The following is an 18,344-nucleotide window of genomic DNA, read 5'->3' on the forward strand; positions in this document are numbered from 1 at the left end:
GGGATCGAATGTCTGCTCTAACACTTACTTGTAGTATCCTTAAGCAAGCCATTGAGTGTCTCTTAGTCACCATTAGATCATATATTAAAATAAAATAAGAACACCTTATTTATATGCTTTGGATAAAGTTTAAATTCATTTATGAATATAAATACTAGGCACAGCTATAGGTATTTATAAAGATTCCTTCCAGTCCCTCTACCTTAAAAATAAATGACAATATGGAAATAAGCTATTTTTTATTGCTACAATTAATATTTATTTTACAAATTTTTCAAAATGAAATAATCAAAATAAAACAATTCAAAAAATCTGCATTTATGTCTCTCAGAATTCAATATAGTAAATATTTTGGTGGGTTTATCCACATACAAGTAAATATAAATAAATAAACATAAATGTGTGTGTGTCCACATGCATTGTGCACACATGCACACACTCGCACTACATCTGCTTTATTCCATTTAAAATACATCGTGAACCTGTGACTTTTTCTTTTGCTTTTCATATCATTAAAATTTTTCCACAACATTACTTCTGATGGATATTTCAAGATCATCAGACAGATGTGTGATAATGTGCACACTAATCCTGTAGGGCTGTTCTTCTTTGTTTCAATTTTAATCTAAACTGTGTTAAGCAATCCCACTGCTAAATCCTTAAGTTCATGTATGCTTTTTTTCCCTAGGACAAATTTCACTAAGTGAAAATTGCCAAGGAAAAAACTATGTAAATCTTTAAGGGTTGTCGTAAGTATTGTTAAGTTGCCCTCCAGAAACGTATCTAGACTGTCAGGTCACTCTCTTACACTGGATAGCAATGTCATCCATAGCAACTGGGTACTCCTTTCAGTGCCCATGTGCCCTGCATATTTTAAGGCCTCAACAACAAATTAATCTTTACTATTGAATAAGTAGAAAATCTCATTATTTTTCTTCAAATATGGGAGTTTTATTTTAGTTTTGTATTTTTACCTTAACCAATGGTTGTGAAACATTCTTTCTATGTAAGGAATTTCAGCCTTCTGGAAAGAATGTCCCCAGGAATACTACATGTGTTTTCATAGGCCGTTAGTGACCTAATTGCTTTAGAGATAGTTTAAGATCCTAGACTTAACAGGAGAAACACAAAACTAAAAGAAATAATGATATAGAACTCCTATTACTAATACCACTACTTAGAATAAAACTGTCATGTCTCTGGTCTAACAGTGAAAAAAATTTTTAAGTAAAAAGTTTGGTTTTTTTTTTTGCTTACAATTTACTTCTCTAAAAAATATTTTACCCCAGTTATTTGCTCTTTTTTCCATATGCATTTATCATTTTCCATTTATAGGTATGGGATGGTTTTTAAATTTCTTTCTCCTGTGAGACTTAAGAAACAAATTTAATTCTACAAAATTCTATTTTAATGTGTCAGTTACTATATTGGGGAATTATTAAATCTTCATCTATCAATCTTTTGGAAGAAAACTAGATTTCTGGGCGTATACTGGATTTTCCAGACGGATTTTTTGTGTTCTCATTGTAACCCTGTTTATTTTCCTCTGGTTGGAAAGGCCATGAGTGTCTCTTTTAATTTACAATGTTGAGTTTCCTTTGCTCTCCCCTGGGTCTCATTTCTCCCAAACAATTCCTTCAGCTGCACATCATTGAGCAAGAGGGACACCATGGATAATGGAAAGATCTACGGCAAGGCTGGCTATCTGCCCTGTCTAAGGAGGCCGTACTGGACCATCCTGCTCTGCACATCCAGATGTGTCCACGAATACATCCATAAAACGATGGCCTGTGGAATCCTATAGGAAAATGATCCAGAGCCTGGGAGGTCAGAAGGAACAAACACTTGATTTACAAAATAAATCTTCTATATTTATGTTTTAAAGACACACAGAGGAAAAACATTTTTAAATTCATGATTTTTCCCCCCAGATTTTAACTATTGTAATCTCTTTCTTTCCTGAGCCTTAGGCATCTTCATTATAAACCAAAAGATATAACTTGAGATTTTCCCAGGGTTTATATTCTCCTTAGAGTTGGAAACATGAAAATGGCAATTTGGGATGTCTCTTTGGAGTCAAAAACCTTATAAAAATATAACGTACTTTCTCTCTTCATTTCCTCGTTTTTCTGGTCAAAGCTAGAAGAGTAAGATGTCTTTGAAACTATTAAGATAATTTTTAAGACATCGTATAATTGTGAATTTTATATAGATATAAAATGAACAGGTGTCAAAGACTTTATTAGCTTATTAATTAATAGAGGAATGGGTAAATGTTATAATTGGTATAAAAAGCAGAGGCATATGTAGGAAATTAGGAATCTGAAATGAATTTACAAATTGATGGTCTATCCATGAGGCAATAATCGGTTGCATTCCACCAGTCACAATTGATTTGCATTTCTATGACCAGGAGACGGATGAGCTAGACAGGATAGTCACTCACTTTTTGTTCTGAGCCCATTTCAAAGTCTCAGTTGTTTTCCTTACTAAAACATCTATCTCTAATATCCCATTATATATATTATCCCATTATATATTATATTTTATAATATATAATATATCCCATTATAATATATATTTTTTATAATATACAATATCCCATTATCCCATATATATTCCCATATATTATATAACATAAAATATATCCTATTATAATATATATTATATATTTTATATATAAGTGATCTCCAAAGGAGTTCTATATATATTATAAATTAATATCCCATTATATATACATTTACATAAATATATGTAATGGGATATTAATTTTTAATATACATAGAACCCCTTTGGAAATCCCTTTCCACAATTGCAAGCAATAGATATTTTGGCAGAGTTTTAGTTATGGGGTGATTAGATTTTCTAGCATGTTGAGATTTAGTGGGTCTTAATTTACCCAAAGTCATTTAACCAAAGTAAAATTGAGATTCAAACTCAGATAGGTTCTGATTTTAAAAAGCCATGTTTCTGTCTCCTCCCAAAAAAATTGGTGAAAAAATTGGGGCTCAGGGTCAGATACAAGCTTTTCACTTGTAAGGGTAAAATAATTAAGTCATAAACGATTAGAGCTAAATAAACCTCTCTTAACCAATATCTTCCTGAGAAGCACAATAGATGACAGTAAAGCCGAGAAGCACTGGGAAGCTGAGATGCAGACCTGCACTCTGTCTGTTCGGGCTTCCCCTTGCCTTCTCAGTTATTTCCTTGGCACCTCTAAGGATCCCCAGAAAACTGTTTCAAATCCCTGAGCTCATCCAGTCTTATCAAAGACTTATCTCTGCATTAGAACTGTTATTTTCTTATTCCAAACCTGGTGCTCATCTATGTTGTCTTTAGTGAAAATAAGGGTTAGTCTTGAACTAGTATTTAAATTTCAAGTCCAATGTCTGAACCAGGCAGCCATCAGATCTGATTTAGGGAACACCTGCCCTCTTGTGGTTCTCTGAGCTCATCTGTCTGGAGTTAAGGAAACCTCTTCCAGCTTTCGTTGTGGAGACTCTTCCTGGAGGAGACCATCTTGAAAGAGCTTTATGGAAGAAAGCCAGCCTAAAGTCCCAGTCCAATTTGCCTAGAGATGAAGGCAAGAGGTGGTAAATAGGGTGAGTAAGAGGGTCTTTAATCCAGGAATAAAGATGTAATTGTCAAGATAGAACATCTCTTTGCCTCCTTTATCAATCTGCTGCTGAGTCCTTGGAGTTTGCCACTAATCAGGTATTGCTTTGAAAATGTAAAAGAGTTTTTCGGGTACCCCCAAACACATTAGCAGTTGCAAGAGTATCAGTTGGAATGGACTAAGTTATGCTGAAAAATCATACCACCCCCAAATCTCAGTGAATTATACAACAAAATTTAATTCTATATTATTTAGGTATTTATTTTAGTCAGGGTTCTCCAGAGAAACAGAGAAAAATAGGATAGATAGGTGATAGATTAGATAAATATGTACATACATATATAGATACATAGATTCATAGATGCATACATACATAGATATAAGAGATTTATTATGAGAATAGGCTCACGTGGTTATGGAAGCTGAGAAGTCTTAAAATATGCCATCTGCAAGCTAGAGAGTCAGTGAAATAGTTTGGATACTTGTCCCACTCAAATCTCATGTTGACTCGTAATCCCCAGTGTTGGAGGTGGGGCTTGGTGGGAGGTGTTTGGGTCATGGGGGTAGATTTCTCATGAATGATTTAGCACCATCCTCTTGGTGCTGCCTTCACGATAGTGAGTGAGTTCTAATGAGATCTGGTTATTTAAGAGTATGTGGCACATTCCTCTCTCTCTCGCTTGCTCCTGCTTCACCTTGTGAAGTGCTTGTACTTCACTTGCTACCATGATTGTAAGCTTCCTGAGGCCTCCCCAGAAGCTGATGCCGAAGCTATGCTTCCTGTACAGCCTATAGAACCATAAGCCAATTAAACCTCTTTTCTTTATAAACTACTGAGCCTCAGGTATTTCTTTATAGCAATGCAAGGGTGGCCTAATACAGCGGAAAAGCTAGTAGTATAATTAAGTCCTATTCCAAGGGTCCAAGAACCAGGGAAATCAATGGTATAATTCTCATTCTGTGGCCAAAGGTCTGAGAACAGGGACAGTAGGGAGAATGGTTTGAGTCCTGATGTCCAAAGAAGCTCTGTTGTCCAAGTGCAGGAGAAGATAGAAGCCCCAAGGGGAGAGTGCAAATTCACCATTTCTTTATCTTTTTGTTCTATTCTGGCCATGAATGGATTGGATGGTGTTCACATTGGGGAAGGCAATCTTCTTTACTCATCCTATTGATTCAAATGCCAGTCTCACCTGGAAACACACTCACAGATACACCCAGTAATAATGTTTTACCAGCTATATGGGCATCCCTTAGCCCAGTCAAGCTGACACGTAAAATTAACTATCATGACACCCGATGAAGATTGTCAGAGGAGCTTGGCTCACTCACCATGGTCCCTCCATCATGTGCACTTCATTACAACATGCGCTTCCACTATTTCCACAGCAGTAGGAAGAAAATGTGGGTCTTAAAAGTTTAGTTCATACGTGATGCACATCACTTTAGTCATTTTATTATCCAAGTCAAATCACATGGCTGTACCTAGCTTCAAAGAAGCAAACAAGCTTTGTCCCACCGTGTTCCCAGGAGAACGAGAACATCTACCAACAGCATCAAGATCACCATACCAGGATAAGACTCAGTACAGTAGAACACTGAATTTTCAGGGTATAAAAGTATATACTTTTCTAAGTGTATTAAGCCTTGTGGCTCATCATTCTTCTTTATGCATACATTACTCTTTGTCCCTAATGTTCTTCCCTCTCTCAATATCTCTCATTGTTCTACAGACTCCCTCTCTTATGGCTCCAGTACCATCGAATCCCCTTAGTTAGTCCTGGCCACCTCTTATTGGAATTACTTTACAAGACAATTTACAGTGTCTTTATCTATTGGCACTGCCTGACTAGGAGATCATTGCCCAAGCTAGGGGCTGCCTGCTGCTCTCTCCCACCCACAAATGAGGACCTATTGGCACTAAATGCTTTGAGCCTGGCTTTGCACCGCCCTTGGAACATTCACATTTGAATTATTTTTTCAACCCAAGAGAGAAGTCACTCCAGACCCTCAAATGCCCCAACTTCTTTTGTTTTACCACTGTCTAGTGTTTAGAACTCTGAATGCCTTATAGCCACATATTTAGCTATGATACCATAGAGCTTTATCCTTCTAACTCCCAGGGCTGGTAAATTATATAGCCTTTTACATAAAAAGAAATTACAGTTTACTAACCTGTTGGATTGGTGATAAACTCTGGAGGGGTGAGGAGAAAAGAGTGTCTACTTGACTGATAACCTCAACACATTTTCCTGTTTTCCTTCAACCTACTGCTTCCTCCTGCCCTCCTTCACCGTATGTGGGTCACACACACAAAAAATTATTGAATGGATGGGAGAGTCATGGAGAGGAGACAGGTTGACTCCCCCACCAAAGGAATACTTCATTTGGATTGATTGTTTTCATTAAATTTTCAAAAATCCCTTGGAAGAATGTTTGAATATTTAAAAATCATCATTCCCTAATTTCCTTATGTTTGGTCAGTTCTATTGAGCCACTTCAGAAGACCTTTATTTGAAAAAGATGAAGCACAAAAATTGACTGGCTTGTATGTGGAAAACATACTCTTTTAGATTTGTCACATACAGCCTGTGGCCTAGGGCCTATAGTAACATCCAAAGTGGGAGGATGGCAGAAGAGGAGGCATGTAAAATTCTTCCCCTTGGGAAGAATCTTGGGATAGTCGGAGTCAGGGGCAGGAGTTCACTGGAGACCCATCCTACCCTACTCCCATCCCCACTCACTATTTGCCGTTGTCTCTATAGAGGCCATTTTTCTCAGCTGCAGTTTCTTGCATGAAAAGACATAGTACTTGGGAAGTCCTCTGGGATCTAATTGTAGTTCACTTACAAATTATGCAAAAAATAGGCAATCACTGAAACTCCCTGAACCTCAGTGTCTTTATCTATTAAAAAGAGATAATATCTCATGCCTCGTTGACCTTCACAGTAGTTTGCTCTGCTAACATTTAAGATAATAATTGCCAGCACTTGGTGAACACTGTGTTAAGACTGAATTTTTCTTTTCTTTTCTTTTCTTTTCTTTTTTTCTTTTCTCTTCCTTCCTTACCTTCCTTCCTTCCTTGCCTCCCTTCCTCCCTTCCTTCCTTCCTTCTTCACCTTCCTCCTTCCGTTCCTTCCTTCCCTCCCTCTCTTTCTTTCTTTTTTGTTTCTTTCTTTCTCTTTCTTTCTTTCTCTCTTTCTTCTTTCTCTCTTTCTTCTTTCTTTCTTTCCTTCTTTCTTTCTTTCTCTTTCTTTCTTCCTTCCTTCCTTCCTTCCTTCCTTCCTTCATTCCTTCATTCTTCCTTTCCTTTTCTTTTCTTATCTTTTCTTTTTTTTCTTTTCTTTCATCTTTCTTGAGATACAGTCTCCCTATGTTACCCTGATGCTGGCCTCAAGTGATCTTCCCTCCCTCAGCCACCCAAGGCGCTGGCATGACAGGCATGAGCCACCACACCTGAAAGGTTGGATTTCACTGAGCCTTCTCAACAATACTATAAGGTCATTATGATGATTGGCTCCCTTTTAGAGAAGCAAGCTGTGACTCAGTGTAGGTAAGTGATCCATACGGTTAGAGTTGGTAAATGGTCGAGCTGTTAAGAGCTGTAAATTATATTCAGTCTGCCTGTGAATCTAAACCCCTCAACCATTACGAATGTCAGCTCAAATAAGCCAATAGACTAGCTTGAAATCATAGGAAAGGCTCCACACAGGCAAACAATGGCTGCTCTCTAGTGCATTCCATCTCAGAAGGCAGGACCTTGGCCACCAGGTTGGTGAACGCAGGTGCCAGATGAAGCTGGGGAGGAGCAGCAGGATTTAATAGGCTTCTAACTCAAAGGGAGCCAATAAAAGTTCCTTCTGGAAGATTCTAATCGTGAAGCTGTCATTTTCATTAGTCTGGACTGGTCGTTTGAACTGAGAACTGGTGCACTGTGGAGAGGTTGGTCAGTCAGGAGGAAAAAGTGGTCTGGAAAGAGAGTAAAGATGGGGCAAGCATGGATGAAACCAGGTAAAAAGAGAAGGATGAAGAAAGCTGCTGCTGGCTTCTACATGTAAGTGCAGCCCCTTTTGAAAAACAGAGTTGCTTCCTGTCCTTCAGTACTATAAACTAGCACCAATTTCTCCCCGTTTTTTATGTAAGCTATTTTGAGTGTTTTTGTGTTACTTTATCACAAACTTAACAACCCCTTCTCAAAACCTCTCTCTCTTCATCCCAAAACTAATTTACTTAGCCTCTTCTCCTTAGGAAGTTACTGGTCATTTTGGTTAATTATAGAAAAACATAAAGGGTCTTAACTTTGTTTAAAGTGGTCAGCAGGCCAGATGTGGTGGCTTATGCCTGTAGTCCCAGCACTTTGGGAGGCTGAGGTGGGAGGATCGCTTGAGGTGGGAGGATCGCTTGAGCCCGGTAGTTCAAGATCAGCCTGGGCAACATGGGGCTGCCCATGGAGACTCTGTCTCCAAAAAAAAAAATTATAAAATTAAAAATAAAAAAAGTGGTTGCTAGTACCAGCTTTCACTTCAGGGAGACTCACTGTGACTCCAACTCCATTTCTGGCCAGCTGTGTAATCTTGAACAAATTGTCTGTTCTGAGCCTCAGTTTCCTAACATGTTCAAAAGAAAACCAACAGTCACTACTTGGTAGGACTGTTAGAAAGAATGAAAGGGAAAACGCACAGCGTGGATGGCACAGCATTTTATACATTGAAGGTCTTCAATAGCTAGTAGCCATCAGTGTTGCAATTCATTCTTCCAATTCTAAATGCTCTCTCTGGATTTGGGTTCTACAAAAGTCACTCCCTGTGCCCATTTACCAGCCCTGGGTATGTGGAGACCAACGACATTTTATTTTTTGGCCCATTTCTTCTATTCAAACACTCTAATCAGAATTCAGTCGTATTAGGGTTAAAGAAAAAAAAAAACCTTGATTATCCTCTGTTCTTGAAAGCACTATCACCCTTGTTGGCTTAAGGCCAACCTGATTTCTATGCTGAAAGAGCTGCTTTTTGCTTGGAAAAGGCAATGGCTGCCAGCTGCTTCCTCAGATGTTGTCTTCACTGCAGATAGCAATAAACAGCTGCAAGGAATGTGTTAATTGGTCTTGATCAAGATGTCATCTTCTGCGTTATTATTGAGTCAATGCCAGGTAGACAATGCCAGCAAACAGACAACAGTGAAAGTTGTCCTGGTGCAGGAAAGTTGTACTGATTGTAGTGAAAGTTGTCCTGATGTAAGCCTTAGCTTACAGCATTCCCACTCAATCTCATTGACAGATTAAAGATCTCCACACATGTTTCAACTGCTAGGTTAATACATGTATGGACATTACTTAACTGACTTTGTTTATCATCCATCTGCTTAAGAGATGGAAGATAATTTACTGCTTTGAAGAGGTTTATTTAAAAACCACTTCCCAGAGCTGGACAGAGCTGTTCTATGGTGCAACACCCTGGCCAGATCTCTAAACACTGGTCTGTATGGCCAGTCCTCCTAGTTCACACATCTCCCCCTTGCTAAGCCCAAATGCTACAAGTGTGGTCCAGGAATCGATGCATGAGCACATTATCAAGTACTGAGGACCAGGAACGTTGATGATGGTGCCATGGGCACCCTCTCTACCACTGACTGGCTATGTGACCTGGAACAATTTTGCTTAACCTTTCTGGGCTTCGATGTCTCATCCCTAAAATGTGGAGATGGACATTAGTATTTGCTTTGCAGATTTGTGAGGATAAGGGTTATTCATAGCTATTGATAATGACTAATGCATAGTAAGTGCTGATAAGAACATATTTGTTGTGTTGCTGATGACACTGACGGTGATGCAGGTGATGTCAAGGAGCTTGGAGTCCTGTTATACGTGGGCTTGGTGAGACATTTAAAGAACATCTGGCCCTTTTAGCTCAAGGATAGGAGTGACTATCTTTTGACTTCTTCTGCCTTCTCACCCATGGCTGCACCAGTCTGTGCACCTGTATCTTTATTTACTGTCCTAATATGAGCCCTCCTGACTGAAGTTGCACTCATGACTTGAGTCCTATGCACAGATCTTGACACTTGAATCAGAGACTTCTTTTGTCCTGAATTTTCTTTTTCTTTTCTTTTCTTTTCTTTTTTTTTTTTGAGACAGAATTTTGCTCTTATTGCCCAGGCTGGAGTGCAATGGCATGATCTCGGCTCACTGCAACCTCCGCCTCCCAGGTTCAAGTGATTCTCCTGCCTCAGCCTCCCGAGTAGCTGGGATTACAGGCATGCACCACCACGCCCGGCTAATTTTGCATTTTTAGTAGAGACGGGGTTTCTCCATGTTGGTCAGGCTGGTCTCGAACTCCCGACCTCAGGTGATCTGCCCACCTTGGCCTCCCAAAGTGCTGGGATTACAGGCGTGAGCCACCGTGCCTGGCCTCGTCCTGAATTTTCAAACATAGTTGGTTCTTAGATCCTGACCTAAAACACCCTGCGTGACACCATGATCTTCCAAAACCACTCATACAGGCCCCTGTCAGAGCTGCAGAGAAAGAAGCTGGCTGAAAAAAAGGCCATATAGAGATCCTGGTGGTTCCCCCAGGGAGCACTACAGCCCCTGCAGTCAGCACAGAGGGGGACCCTGATTAGGCTCTCCTATTAAAGCTGCCTCGGCACACTGTCTCACCTTGTGTGTTAGCTGGTGAAGAACTCAGGACCCTCAAAAGAATTCAAGCCAAAAGAGTGGTGTTGCCCCTTCTCTGGAAGCATTTGAATTACTACTACAAGGTAATAATCTTTGTGTTTCAGATTTTCAAATCTCAAACTATAAATATATTGCTTTTAATTATTTTTGGAATACAGCCAAAACAATATTTACCAAATCACTTTCAGAAGGCCAGTGAGGAAGCCCAAAACACAGCAGCTACACCCACTGATTTCTATTTTTCTAAGTTGAAAACTGATCCCTCTCAATTGCAGATGATTATGAATAGTTTTGTATGTCCAGCAACATATTGCTAACCTCAGCCTTTCTTTCTTAAGCTCATTATTCGCTAATGATTTTCTTGGCCACAAAGCTCATAAAATTCCCTTGAGTTGCTTAAAAAAAAAAAACCTTTAGGACATTTGTTCCATTTGTTCAGCATCTGCGCCGGACAACATCTGGAGCCTGAGGAAATTCCACCGCTCAGGGTATGACGCGTAAATGAAATTACTTTTTCATGCACTTCAGAAGAGATTCAAGAGCATCTTTCTGACCAAACAAGCCCTTTTGTTCTCCTCCAGCAAGTGTTTCTCATTAAAAATGTCATCTCCCTAATAAATTGCCTTATTGCCCCTGCAGCTGGGCCTATTGTTTTCATGGTTTTGTGCTCACTCTGATTCTCACAGGGAACAGAAAACCAGAGAAAAATGGGACTTTTCCCCCATTCTGTCTCCATGAAATGCCTTTATTTCACCCTTTGTGTTTGAGTGAGAACTTGTCTTTCATCAGAGCCCTCTATTCTCCCAATAATCACTGCTTTTGGCCCAATATTCACTGCTTTTGGCAAAATATCCTCAGACACATCCTGTCAGAAATACTTTTCCTACCTAGATACTGGATAGTGGCAGCTTGCATCCAGGGATCCCAGCTCAGGCCGAAAAGTGGCATTTTGGGTATTATGTCCTAGTGGTTTATTCTTTGTAAGAAAATATCCAATGTGACCACATCTTTAGTCTCTGCCATAAGAACATATACAACAATTTTAGGGATGGCAAGGATAAAGAGATTAACTTGGGACAAGAATGGGGGATAGGATGAGGTGTGTGTGTGTGTGTGTGTGTGTGTGTGTGTGTGTGTGAGAGAGAGAGAGAGAGAGAGACAGAGAGAAAGAGGGAGAGAGAGAGAGAGAGAGACCTGGGATTAGGGGTTCCTATAGAAGCCACAGAAAAGATTTAAAACAATCTTCGAAACATTTGATGCAAGCTATGTTCCTAGAGTTGAGGGGTGAAAATATATATACATATATATATATATATTTTTTGGTATCTCTGGCCAGAATTAACCTTGAATGTGAAAAGTTCATCTTCTATCAATTTCTTTCCCCCATATCCCTTCAGCCTCTCCTTTTCACTGGCCTCTATTGCTAACATTTATTCACTAGGTCAGCAGGAATTTGTACAACCAAACTCATCTTCCCCAGTTATTTAGTCCACTTTCTATCTATGCACAATGTAAAATAATAATAACAATAATAAGGAGAAGAAGGGCCTAACTGGAAGAGAGAAAAGGCATTTCTGGCATGCAAATTGCTTTGCACTGAAAATTCTTTTGGGCTTCCTTTGACTTTTTCAAAACCTTGAAAGGAAGGGTATAAGAGACTAGTAGACAGAATTGGCTGGCTGCCATGAGCTGGGTGCTTGGGCTAATTTTGCATACAAGTTCCCTGAATTTTCTTCACTAAATGCAAACATAGGCCACCATTAACATCTGCCCTCTGTGATTCTTTTGCAGCAAAGCTGCAGATCCCTAAGGCCAAGGCTGATGAAAGATGTGGGTAGCTGATTCTGTCCTGTGACCTGGAGGCTCTGAATTTGTGATTGAAGAGATCCTGCACAGTCCTCTCCCCCTGTCATATCAGGCATCTGCAAGGCATTCTAAGGACCTCTAGGAGCACACAGTTCAATCCAGCAACCTCTACTAAGGGTCACAAATGCCTACGTCCAAGTCTATGCTGGCCCCGTCAAAGTCCCGTCTCTGCTGTGCCCCCAGGGTCTTACGGGCTACATATGGGACAACTTTTTAAATACTCGCACATGTTGTGGTCATTGTAAGTCCAAGTCACAAAAACAGCAGAAGTAGAAAGTTTTACCTTAGAGTGAAAATCAAGGGTGGTGTTGCTACCAGATGGTGCCACTCAGTTGCAGGTTCTTGGTGTCCCGAACAAAGAATTGGACGAGACACATACATAGCAAAGCAAAGCAATGAAAGTGTATGAAGCGCAGTATTACACTCTCGGAGCAGGAGAGCGAACTGACCTCTGTGAGATGAGATCAGCATCCGTTTGGTGTAGTTTGGGTCTTTTTTCTGTGTTTTTTTCTTCTCTTCCCAAGGCTGCCTAATCTCTAGCCAGTGTCTGCCCTTTAGATTGATAGGTGTGTTACTTAGTTACTTTGGCCCCTGTGCCCTTGTGCATCATCTCTATCCCAAAATTTTAAGTACGTGCATGGTATGCAGCCCGTAGGCATGAACCTTAAGTAGCTGATTATCATACAAGGTTATGTTAAGGATACTTTTTCTCTCTAATGCGCATGCCCATCTCTGAAGCGCTGCCTCTTACTGGTTTGGTCCCAGTCTTGCTGGCCTTGGGGTCCTTGCTCAACTTTTTATCTCACTTTTTTTTGGCTGCTGAACCTCTGCTTTTTATCTCACTTCCTGTTCACCTGTCCCTTCACCTTACGTCTGTTCTCTGCTTTTACTTATTCTGTTCTTTATCCAACTTTTAATTCCCTTTGCTATTCTCCGGCCTCATTTTCTCTATTTTTCTCCTGCCTCAGTGTTACGGTGGAGTTGGTCATTGAGACAGATTTTGATGCATGAATCAGAGTTCTCAGGGAAGACAGGGTGGGAAAGCCTTTTGTTTCAGAGAGACTAGGCTATAGAAAAGCACAAAGGCACGAGATATCCCTTTATTTATACCATCATTTGTCCTTTGTTCTTTTGTTCAACTTAGGACTTACTAGATTGGCTGGAGCTTGGTACACCCAAACTCAATTTTAGATGAATAGACACCCTTTTAGGGGCTAGTGATACAGGGATGAGTATGACAAGGAGTCTGCCAAGTATTTTTTTTTCCAGTAGGGGCTACAGACCCGTAATAAATATAAAAGTAAATGTATAATATACAAGTGCTACAAAGAAAAATAGATCATAATAAGAGTGAGATTGAATATTAGGAAAAGAAGACCTGAATACAGTGATCTTTAATCTCTCTAAGGAAGAGACTCTTCTGAAGACGCATGAATTTGAGCGGACACAGTGGTGCGTGTTCCGGGGATCTTAAGTACTTGGTACTTATTGAAGCATAAAGTGGCAGGAAGAGAATAAAGCATGACGTCCCTGGGGATGTATAGAGCTGTATAATGAGGAATATCTGAGGTTCATACTAAGCAACATTAATGTAAATAGTGTAGGCAAGATCGGCACAGACATTAAGAAATTGTAGTTTGGTAGCAGAGTGGGCTGGAGAGGTGGCAAGTGTTTTAGAAATATGACCCAGGTACTAATGTGGACACTGCTTTAGAGTGAGGAGACTCTGGATCCACAAATATTGGGTTACAAGACGTTGTCAACCTAGTTATAAGTATCCGCAGCAACAGCATTTATTGAGCTCCTCCTGTATACCAGGAACTGTTCTGAGCACATTAGTAGTATTAACTTTTTAAATTCCTCAATAGTATTTTGAGCCAGAAAGTTTAAGTAGCTTGCCCAAGGTGTTCTATCCACCTGGCAGAGCAGGAACACCACCCAAGCAGTCTGGTGAGGAAAGACACAGAGCCATAACCACTGTACCACACAGACTTCCAGCCATCATGAGAGACCATGGGTGCTGGACATGAGGGTAGTTTCCAGGGGGCCTGAAGGGAGGGAAAGCTTTAAGATGTAGTAGTTGGCCAGACTTCCTTAATTAATTGGGATGTGATCATGAAAGACAGGAAACAGTAGAAAATGCTCTGAGGGGATTGATCTTTCTTGGAAAGCAGTGTGTACTATGCTACCACCAACAGAGACGTGCACTGGTTAAGTGAGTTTCAGCCAGAGGACCCAGTGGGTTACGCAGGAAGCAGCTGGAACTTTCCCACAGATGGGTGATTTGATTAGTCACCCAACACAACCAACTGTTACTTGATTTGGGAGCAGATTTCTACATAATATGACAGAACAAACCATGTCTCTCTACTGCTGAGAAATTTTTGATAGCTCCTTAGCACATTCCAAATTTAGTACAAATTCCTTTTTCTGGGATTACAGAAAAAAAAAAAAAAAAAAAAAAACCTCTATAGTGTAGTTCCAATAACCCTCTTCATCCTAATCTCTCTTGTTTTCCTACTAAAAACCCAATCTCCAATTAACTGGGCTGAGCACAGGGCTGGGTCCCTGATGAGTGCTCTGTGATTTAGACCTTATATGGTCTATTGGAAATGGCATGGATTTAAATATCGGAAAGATTTGGGTTTGAATCTAGGCTGCTGTCCTTAGTGTACTGCGGTGAGTCATTTGATCTTGCCATTTTTTGGCTAGCCTGGGATGATCTCTGACCTGCCATTTCCTGGAGAGGATCAAACTATAATGACCAACATTTATTGTCCTATTGCTAGTGCCTCGAATTTTTCTAAGGTCTCTGTAAGCAGTTTTTTGTTTGATTCTCCAGGAACCAAGACACAAGATACCATTGTACAGATGTAGAAAACTGAAGCACAGAGCAGTTAAACCACTTCCCCAAAGTCACACTTGCCAAGTTAGGACTGGGTGCGAATTAAATCCCAGGTGCTCTGACTCTATCCTATTAGTCAATATTGTGACTGATTAATGTTAGATTGATAAATTGACTGAAATTGCTTATGTAAAGCACCTGGCACATGACAGCAGCCCCCCCCCCCCCCGCCCCCCACCCCCTCCACAAATGGTCACGGCTGTCTTTCAATAAAACTTTATTTACAAAAAGAGGTGGTGGGCCAAGCATAACCGGGAGGCTGATTCTTGACTCTCTGCTGACTCTTGACATAAATTACAGTAAAATATAGAAAATAATTATGTAGTGATGGGTTTTCGTTGTTTTTTAATGTAATGTATTTAATTAAATTAATTGTAAGCCTGAATAATTTAATTTTAGAGAATGGCTCTGTTTAACAGTCGGCTCATGGAGTTTCTGAAAACTTAGTAGCCAGCTCTCACAGGCTCACTCAAACCCACTTCCTGGTTACAATTCCAGTCCCTGCCCAGCTGTGTGAACTGGGCAGATGATCTCAGTTTTTTCACCAGGGAACCAGAAGCAGTTCCTACCGAGCTGTGCTCTGAAATAATTGGAAATAATGTATACAAAGAGCCCAGCAGCTAGAATTCAGTAACTGGTGCCTACAGCAATGAAATAGGAGCTGCATTAATGATTCGTATTTCTCTTTGGTTATGGCCTTCAGGCCAGTTCATAAAAGATAGAAGCTGGAAAGAAGGGAGGTGAGATCCGAGGAGATACAACTCGCTTCTTTTAAGTGCCTCGCATGTACCAATCACTAGGAAGTGATTCCAATCCTTTATTCACTGAATCTTCATGGCAAACCTTTGAGTGTATTGTCCTCCCTATTTTACAGCTACGAACCACAAGATTCAAAGGGGTGGAAAGCACTGGGGGCACTCAGTTGTCAGGGAGCAAAGCAGAGTTCCATCAAGGTCTTCCTGATTTGAAAATGCCCTCCCTATCGTGTGAGTCAATCCTATTAAGGGAAGCCAGGGTTCTGAGATAAGTCAGTGGTATCAACCTGGTAGCAATCAATTTTATTCCAGTTAAACGCTTCGGTTCGAAATCAAATTCAGAGACCCATTTTATTGACTAGCTGGATCAGTTGGTGCTTTACACTGACAATAAACGCAGGCAGGCAAAATCACTAGGCATTTACTGAATACTGAGCTAGGAACTAGGGATGTTCAGATAAATGACATAGCCCCTCCTTGAAAGGGCTTATAACCCAGCCAGGGAGACAGACCGATATTGAGGATAGCGAAGGATTTGATAATGTAGCAGGGCTATGGGGGAGATCATACAAAATGCAATTAAAGAATAAAGGCTGTCAAGATGTGCTACTCAAAGGAGAAATTGCAATTGCCAGACAATTCTTGTTTCTTATCTCTCCCACTCTCCGGGCACCTGCGTGCATTGATAATGATCCTTCTTGCTCACTGGCACCTGCTTGCTTTGATAATGATCCCTTCTTGCTCACTCTCCTCCTCCCCCATCACGATTTTTCCTATTCCATCCTCTTCATTTCTTAGGACTGGCAGAACTTCTTGTGGAAGCCCTTTCTTGAGGTACACAGGGTGGGCTCGGCACCTTCTTGTATGCTTCTCTAGGTTCCTCGGCATGTGTGTCCTTATTGAAGACTTATTGCACTATCCAGCAATGGTCTATTTAGGCATTAGTCTCTCCCATTAAATAAGGAGTTCCTTGAAGGCAGAAGCTATACTATTTGACTTTGTTAATGTAGCACCAAGCATGACATCTGGTCTAAACTTAGCTCAACAAATGCCAGGAGAATGAATAAATGAGCATAGCCCGAGCTGGATCCTCAGGAACATGAGGGACATGACACTGGAAAAAGGTAGGGAATGGGCAAGGAAGATATAGGGTAACAAATGTTCTGGAAAGATTTTATGGCCTGGCATGGTGGTGTCTCATGCCTGTAATCCCAGCACTTTGGGAGGCCGAGGAAGGCGGATCATTTGAGGTCAGGAGTTCAAGACTAGCCTGACAAACACGGTGGAACCCTGTCTCTACTAAAAATTAAAAAAAATTAGCCAGGCATGGTGGCATGCACCTGTAGTCCCAGCTACTTGGGAGGTTGAGACAGGACAATTGCTTGAACTCGGGAGGGGGAGGTTGCAGTGAGGTAAGATGGCGCCACTGCATGCCAACCTGGACGACAAAGTGAGATTCTGTCTCAAACAAACAAACAAACAGACAAACAAACAAAAACACCTTCCAAAAAAGTCTGAAGATACTATCATTAACAAATGTTTCTTTCTTTGTCTTTCCCTTACATCTCATAAAAAATAACACTGTCTTTCACTTACGGTATTTTTTCCCCCAGAATCTAATTTTTATACTTTTAGTCAGTTACAGATGCTTCCTAAATGTAAGTCTGAGACTCACCTAACTCTATTTGGGAAGAGACTAGCAACCACTGGGAGTGATTAAAACTTGGTTGTTCCTAGCCCCGTTCCCTTAGTTATTCCTTGCCCGCCAACTGACCATCCGAGGCAATCTGATGAATGGCTGTATTAAAAATATATGGCAATTCCATGCCAAACACTATTCATTTATCTTCCATCTGTTTAAAAATGTATTAATAGATACAATTTGCTCTCTGGGACCTTTGGCTCTTCCCCAGGTTCCTGATTATTTATTTATACTGACTGGCTGGGATTCTTTTAGGCAGGATGATTATAATAAGAACTATCTTTCCCTTTGCATGGTAGACGACTCATGCTACTTTTCTCTTAGAATCCTCCAGGCAGCATTCTGTCAACTTCAAAATGAGTGTTTCCATGTCAATGTTCTTCCTTCTCACAGCAAAATAAATTCTGGAATCAGTGACTTCCTTCCAATTAAGGCCAATTCCCATTTGTTTTTGACTTTATGGCTGTGGCCTGTGGAGGACAGAAAGGATTAATAATAATTTACAAGTGAGGCAAGAATTTAAACCGAGCACATCAGAGGTGGTCTGATTCTGCTGCACAGCCTCTGAGGCCTCAGCTAGTAAGACTGGAGAACAGCTTGGGTGACAGGGACAGCTGGGAGCTGGAATCATCCGGAGGCTTCCTCACTCACAGGTTGGGGGCTTGGGCTGGGATGACTTGAAGGCTGGGCTCAGCTGGGATTTTCAAGTGGAATGCCTGCATATGGTCTCTCCACGTGTCTTGGGCTTTTTAGAGCATGGTAGCAGGGTTCCAGGAGAGTCCAAGAGACCACAGCGGAAGCTGACCTAGCCTTGGAACCCATACTGCCAC

The 18,344-nt window shown here is 40.6% G+C and overlaps 1 long non-coding RNA gene across 1 annotated transcript in view; it reads right to left on the reverse strand.

Annotated features, from left to right (window-relative positions):
• LOC134760224 (uncharacterized) overlaps window positions 1-18,344 on the reverse strand; it is a 205,092-nt gene that overhangs the window by 67,549 nt on the left and 119,199 nt on the right. The window contains exons 4-5 of the long non-coding RNA XR_010137252.1: window positions 11,174-11,302; window positions 3,161-3,571 (exon numbers count right to left, since the gene is read on the reverse strand). This is a non-coding gene — a long non-coding RNA (uncharacterized LOC134760224). The remainder of the gene's footprint in view (window positions 1-3,160; window positions 3,572-11,173; window positions 11,303-18,344) is intronic.

The sequence above is a fragment of the Pongo abelii genome, chromosome 16 (genome assembly GCF_028885655.2).
Source record: "Pongo abelii isolate AG06213 chromosome 16, NHGRI_mPonAbe1-v2.0_pri, whole genome shotgun sequence".
NCBI lineage: Eukaryota > Metazoa > Chordata > Mammalia > Primates > Hominidae > Pongo > Pongo abelii.